The sequence below is a fragment of the Metopolophium dirhodum genome, chromosome 2, assembly GCF_019925205.1.
Source record: "Metopolophium dirhodum isolate CAU chromosome 2, ASM1992520v1, whole genome shotgun sequence".
Lineage (NCBI taxonomy): Eukaryota > Metazoa > Arthropoda > Insecta > Hemiptera > Aphididae > Metopolophium > Metopolophium dirhodum.
Genome location: NC_083561.1, coordinates 17725643 through 17733268, shown reverse-complemented (window position 1 = coordinate 17733268; position 7626 = coordinate 17725643). Strand labels below are relative to the sequence as shown.

The 7626-nt window shown below is 24.8% G+C and overlaps 1 protein-coding gene across 1 annotated transcript in view; it reads left to right on the top strand.

The window, feature by feature from the left end:
- Positions 1–6977: 6977 nt before the first annotated feature.
- The window catches only part of LOC132938507 (ankyrin-repeat and fibronectin type III domain-containing 1), a 160279-nt gene continuing 159630 nt past the window's right edge, over positions 6978–7626 (top strand). The window contains exon 1 of the mRNA XM_061005378.1: positions 6978–7236. The gene's annotated coding sequence lies outside the window, so the exon portion shown is untranslated. The remainder of the gene's footprint in view (positions 7237–7626) is intronic.

Genomic DNA, 7626 nt, shown 5'->3' with positions numbered 1-7626 from the left:
GGTAAAAATTTTGGTTTATTTCATATTTTATTTAGTTTTTCCAATTATAAGAACATTTCTGGGAACTTTTTATTTCTGACCACCCAAAGTCTACTAAGTTAACTAGATTCACTTTCCTATCAGAAAAGATACCGAAGTTGCAAATTTAAGTATTTTTACTCAAAATCAAAAGGTGATGGCAACACAAAAATAAAAAAGTTAAAAAACATACATCATTGTAAAATTAATACATTTATAGATTCAAAGTTTTAATTATCTAGTGTACTTTTCAGGTTTTTTTTCGTATTTTAATTTTAAAGTAAATAATGAAAATTTTTTTGAAAATTTAAAAATGCTTATTACTTGTTTCAAAATTAAACCATAAAAAACCTACTAGGTCCTCTAGATAATATTATTCTTACATATATATTTGATAGAAAGTAAATTCACATAAATAACAGAATAAAATGAATCCACTGAACGTTAAATTTGCCATGTTATGCATTAGTAAGACGGAGACAATACATGCAGGTATAACATTATCTTAACTGTATTCAATAATAATTTTTTAGTTAACCTTGCAAAAACGATAATCTCAAACATTGCATGATTATATATTTGATATTTTTAATATTATATTTAACATAAATCATTCATCATTTTATTAAGTATAAAAAATAAATCACCCATTTAAACACTTGATGGAATAATTATTTATAAAAAATAGGTGTACTTAAATAAATTACATTAAGTTATTATCATAAATTAGATAGGTACATTGGTATAGGTAGGGCGGGGCAAGACAAACAAAGTTTCTAAAAACAAGATACAATATAGGTCCTGTAATATTTTTTAAAGAGACTAGATACAAGATACTTTTATACATTTATTCATATTTATTATTTCATTAATTTACCTTGGATACAATTTTCTTACGTTAAATTGTATTATACATTATTTATATCACTCTATAACGTATAATAATATTATGTTACGAAATACGGTATGTATTTATTATTAATAATATAATTTAAAATAACATTGGATATGCTTAAAATAATAATAGGTACTAATAATAATTTTATTAATAATAATAATTTAAAAAAGAAAAGATTTACAATCTATAAAATGTTTGGATAATTATTTGAGCAACTAAGTGATTTATTTGTATCATTTAAAAAACTTATAAATTCAAGTTCCTTACTTGCCTGGTCTGGCTCAGAAGAAAAACATAATAAAAGATTTCTCTGACTCTTCAGTGGAATGGGATTCAATATTTATAAATTATAACGTATAGTTCAAGGATGGCAAATTTTTCTAGCGTTAGGTACACGCCGAAATTTACCTAATTTTTTCTCCTGCATGTTGTTAAGTTATGAAAAATATTATACATATTAAAATATAAGAACTATGTCAAAAAAAAAATTATGGTATTATTATTTATTATTAAACATATAATAATGTAATAGCCAATAGGCATGTAATATAATTTTTTGCGTGCCATGTTGGGCACCCGTACCACAGATTTGCCATCGATAGATAATAGGTATTATAAGAAAATACATAATTCTTTTTATTTATTTTTGTAATATTATATAATATACTAGTTGAACTTAATTCAAAATATGTTAAAGCTTAACAGACAAACTAAAATTTTGCAAATTTTGCAAATTTGTAAAAAGTACATAACAATAAAAAAAAAAAATAGTAAGAAAATTACATTTAAATAATATAAATATAAATCAGATGAGGAATTATGTGGGGCTTCATTGGCCAGCTTCATCATCCTGTACAAATGATTGCGTTTTAGGTAACATGTAGGACAAAATATGTTTAAACATAATAATATTTTTGAATGAAGTCAAAATAAATGTAAAAAAAAAAAAAATGATAAGCTGCTAGCTTCTAAAACAAAAAGGTATAATATTTAAACAAGAGTGTAATGTAATCGATTTTGGTAGAAAACGGTACCTACGCAGAGCAAAAAAAAAACAGCAAATTTAATGGATTTTGAAAGAAAATGAAGAAGTCCACGAATAATGCCAACATATCCGTAAAAAAGTGTCGACTTATATATAAAAGAACTAAAGGTTGTACTAAATTATCTATAATCATGATTATCGAGGTCACTACGATAATAATTTTCAGGTAAACGATCGACGTCATTAAACATAGATAATATTGTCATGACGTTCACGTCGTTGTTATCATGGTTTGTTTTAGATAAAAATAAATAAATATTTGACCACAAACAAATATAAGATTGATATAACACCAAGAAAAAAAAGAATAATATTCATATTTATTAAATGATTGTGTTATTATTATTAAGTCATTTAAGCTTGGAATATCTACCCATGAATACTTAATATTTAGATATCGAAGGGGTTAGGGATATTGAAAACCACATATTTTTGAATATCGTATATTGTACACGTTTATAATATTATGCTGAGTAAGTTAAAACTTGTCAATTGACCAGTTTTACATACCTATGAAGCAAAGGCGCAAATTGACTAAATTTTTTGGGGGGACTCAAGCTCTTTCCCTATAGGTCATATTGCTCTGCTGTACAGTAGGTTACAAGTGGGTCACTGTAATGGGAGGTGTTAAATTTAAATTCAATGATATAATATCATTAAAAATGATTCTGAGCGAAAACGGTGAGTCAGCCTATGATATTACCAAGTATATTTGATGATATTATTGTGAATAAAGTAATTTATATAGAACCTATTTACGTGGAGCCTTGTTTTCAATTTTCAATCCTTAGCTATAAAAGTTGAACATTTTATAAATTTTTAACTACAAAATAATTATAACATTTTAAATTTGATAAATTTTGTCAAAATTTGAAATTTAAATTAAATGCTTGTAAAAAAAAATTGTGTCTATGTATTTTCAATACAAACTTGATTGATATTTATAGAAAAAAAAACTAAAAAAATTGAAAACTGACTATGTCCGTGAACAGCTCAAAAAGAGTCAAATTATTGACTCAAATTATATAGCTTCGCTCAGAATCTAAAAATAATAATGTATATCGTAATTTTACGAAAATTATAGCTTGAAATGTTTATAAAAAATTCGGTATGACTATTTGACAAATGTAATTTTTTTTACAAATGTTTGTAATTTTGAAGGTTTTTTGTGAAAATTTGAATTAAAGAAAAATTACTTATTAAAAAAAAATTGAGTACCTATATATTTTTGATATTTTAATTTGCTATAAATATAGCTAACTAACGAGGAACCATATTGTATTAAAATTTAAAGCTTTTCGACCAAGAAACAAAATTTTCAAATATTTAAAATGACTATAAACAGATAAAAATTAATTTAAATATTTTGAACATTTCATTGTATATAAAAATTGATATTTAAATAATAATGAAATTATTATTATTCTTCAAGTTTTTATGGTTAATATTTTTTGTGTAATTATCAAGGAACAAAACTAGTCAGAATCTGAATTTAAAACGTTCTTATAAAATTTGTATAGCTTAACGCTCTACCAGCTGGCAGCTAATTTATGAATTTTTTTTAAAATTCTAATAAAAATCTTTTGAGGAGTACCTACCTAATGTATATAATTTTCAAGCATTAGGTATAAAAATATAAAACCTTATACATTTTTAACTACAAAATAATTTGCAAATTGTTATGTTTTTGACGAATTTCATTGACTTTTGATATTTATTTGATTAAAATAACTAATAAAAATGAATTTAAGTTATTTTTTAAGTGCTGTAAGAATATTTATGTGTCGTCGTATTGTATTTTTCAAGTTTTTTGATGTCATCAAACATAAATGGAATAAATTTTCAATTTTCAATTGTCTATAAGAATAATATAAAATGAGCTAAAATATTCAATAAATATATCCTGTCAAAATTTTTTTTTTAATTTTTCCTTTCTTTTGTGAGATATTTTGTAACTTATTCTACCGGAAAATATATTTACAAAAAAATATTTATTAAAGAAAAAACAATAATATAAAATTAATAAATCCTCGCTTCACTCAGTCTAAATTTTTTTTTAGATTTCAGAATTATTAATATGATGTTTAAAAATATAATTTTTATGTATAGACTGTTTAATCAATACGCACTGTATACATAGAAATATGTATAGTGAAATATATTTAATTCACTTATAAACCAATGAACTTACTGCCACTTAGTTGGATACATTTTTTTTTAACAAATTGCAAACTTTCGTTTTCAAGTTATTTTTTATTTAAAAAACAAAACATGTAGAGTTAGTTGATAGGGTCAGTAAATAAATAAGAAAATTAAATGTCCTAATTCACGAAAGCTTCAGCTACTAGAAAATAATAATCTAATTTGTTTCCGAAAAAAATAATTTAATAATACGATTATATTATGTGCCATCAATAATTTTTATAAATTATTCTTATATTTTACAACATATATGAAATTTCTACACAATGGATCATTAAACATGTAAATATAAAAAAGATAAGCTTTAGTTTTATATTCATACGATTAGCTTACATATAAGATTATATTATTAATTATTATGTTTGCATTCCATTTATGATTACATTTTATTTAAATTAAATTCTAAAAACGTTATACGTAAACAATAAATCTGATTAGATTTTACATGTTAACACTGGTTACATTATTTACAATGGTTGTTTTTGGTTAAACTCAATACCATAATGTCTACCCAATACACAATATGTGGAATCGAAAACTTTTAGTGACAACATGTGATTTCATATAATATATTTTCCACGTAATCAACCATTGGTCTTATTGAAGTTTTAATTCAGCTGGATATACAGTATAGGTAATAAGTACCTGTAATAGGTGTTAATGTTTTAGTTTCATGAAAACTATTACCTACTTTCTGATATGAACATCATTACTTCTCCACAAGTTCTCCCAAATTATAATAGGTACCTATATGAAATATTTATGAAAAATATAAATGTTTAATGAGTATTTGTTATTTATTATTAAAAAATGTGGTTATTTATTATGAAAATAGGCTTAGTACAATATAATTATTATAATTATTATTATAATTTTTATAAAGTTAATATAAATTAAATTGCATATAATTATTATTAAAAATTGTCAATTGACATTTTTCAATAAATAATTTGCCTAATTTAAACTTTTGAGTTGGAAAAAGGAGTTTAACTTTAGTTTCAATATGAAAGATCAGATTAAATATGCTTCAGACATGGGTAAGGATAGCTTTGGGAAGATCTATTTTATTAACACAAATAATTAATCTGATCAAGAAAAGTTAGTTATTATTGTAAAACTAAAAACATTTCGGACCAGGTGGAATGTTTTAATTTAATATATTAATCATATTAATTTATAATTACAGTATAAAATTTTTGATAACATCGTTCAAAGGACACCGACAAATATGTCATAATAACCGATAGTTATAACAACCAAAATTTAGAATAAAAGTTATTACAAAACAGTATTATATTGTATTATATATTTGAATGACAACATAATATTATTAACTCCAATTAGGTATAATATATAATATTATTTAAGTATATTTTAATTACACATTATAATTATTTATTAAATTATGTTATTATTATTCATTACAAAAATCTGTAATTTTTTACTGTAACATGTTTGGTTTTTTTAAACTTATATTGTTAATAGGCAAATGTGTCACATTAGTAATGGCATAGGTTGACATTTTGTCTAAATTCACCAAAAATATACGTTATTATATAGGTCTATGGTTATTATAAGAACGTCATAATAACAACCCATACAAATTACATATCAAATTTAAGGGCTTTGCCGGGACTATCAATTTTATGTCATTGAATCATGCATGTCACTACAACTAGTGTCAAAAAAACGAAATATTTAAACGAAAAATAAACGATTCTATTGCGGTATTATTTTTTAATAAACATTATAAATCATCTGTTATAATTTTTGGATTGAGTCGTTTTAATTGTAATAATATTTTCTGTCCTAATTAGGGTTGATTGTTAGTAATTAATATTATAATTCAAATATTTTATTTAATTTTCACTATTGAATATTTTCGTGAGAAATAGGAAATTGGTAATTTTTGGATTATCATTTTAACTGGACTGGGTTAAAATAAAATATAATTTTGGTTGGAACCAACTGATTATATGTTCAAAGTTTGAACAACGGCAAAATGTATTAATTTATGAATAATTATGATTTAAAATAATATAATAATAACAGTACCTATAACAACTGACTACGCTGAGATTCAAGGCTAAAACCGTTCTCTTTATCCTATTCGTTAAAATACTTTGAATGATATTTTATTAATGAAAAAATAGATTTTTATTTTAAGTTATTTGTTTTATTTACGGCTAAGCCAAGTTATAATTAATAATAAATATTATTTTATTTGCAAAAATGCAAAATAAACTTCCATTATTCGATTCTGCAGATCATAAATTATAAACATTTCTCACTCTTGTTTAATGGCTTTAATTCTATAATCAAGTATGTATATAGTAATGACCTAAACATTTGATCTCAAATTATAACCTATGAACCTCTAACCATATAATATTCTAGTAGTATATTGCATTTTGGAATGCTATTCGAGAGTAGAAGATTTGTGTGCACATCTATATAATATGGTTACGGTATAATTTAAATGGGATTGGTAAGTAAGTATATATTATAATATTAACAGTAATTTATCGTGAACCGGTAGATACGCATGTAATAATTATTACTTTATTATTTTTAGTGACTAGATACGCGACGTCAATAACCATAAATATTTGGCATTTTAATAATATTTAAAATAAAACTAATGAATTAATATAATATTATGTCTATGTAATGCATAATAGAGGAAGGGGTCGTTGACGATTTCGTCGTCGTATAGTTGTGTGACGGTGGCTGTGAAACGACTCCCACCGCCCGGATGAGAGGGTGTCAAACGGCCAGTAACTCCAGTAACTAAGATGCCGCTCGCTCGAACCACCCCGTCGAACCATCCCGAAATTCGTTTGACGACGCGATGGTCCTCAGAAGATTGACTTACGCGGCGGCGTAAGAGTTCGCCTCCAGCAACCGAACCGCTCGCGTCGAGTGTCTCGTCGGTCTGGTTGAGTTGGGAACCGCAGCTTTCTGAGCCCGGATGTCATGTCACTGTGAACTTAACGTACCTACATCACATACAGTGGCGGTTTAACGGTCAGGCCAGTCTCACTGACATAACAAAGAAAATCCGACACTGCAGGTAACATAATATTATACATACGTAACATGACCTATTATTAGTTATTACTTATACTTAGGGCTTTGACTTATTTATAACAAATAAAAACACCTATAATAATTTAATCGAATACATTTTGAAATATGCGCTAATCTCAGATTACTATACACGGGTGCTCAAACACAATATGATGCATTTGTTTTTATTTTTAAAATAACTGATTTATGTATTTTATAATTTGATGCCATCGTTTGATGATTCCAAAATTATTCATTGTTTAGCTATTCATTTGGATAATTACAAAGTTTAATCATTGTTCAATAATTGTTTTGATTAATATTTGGATTTTAATGGAATTGATTAGGGTCTGGTTCTTGAAATTAATGAATTTCTGATTTCGGCGCATACTAG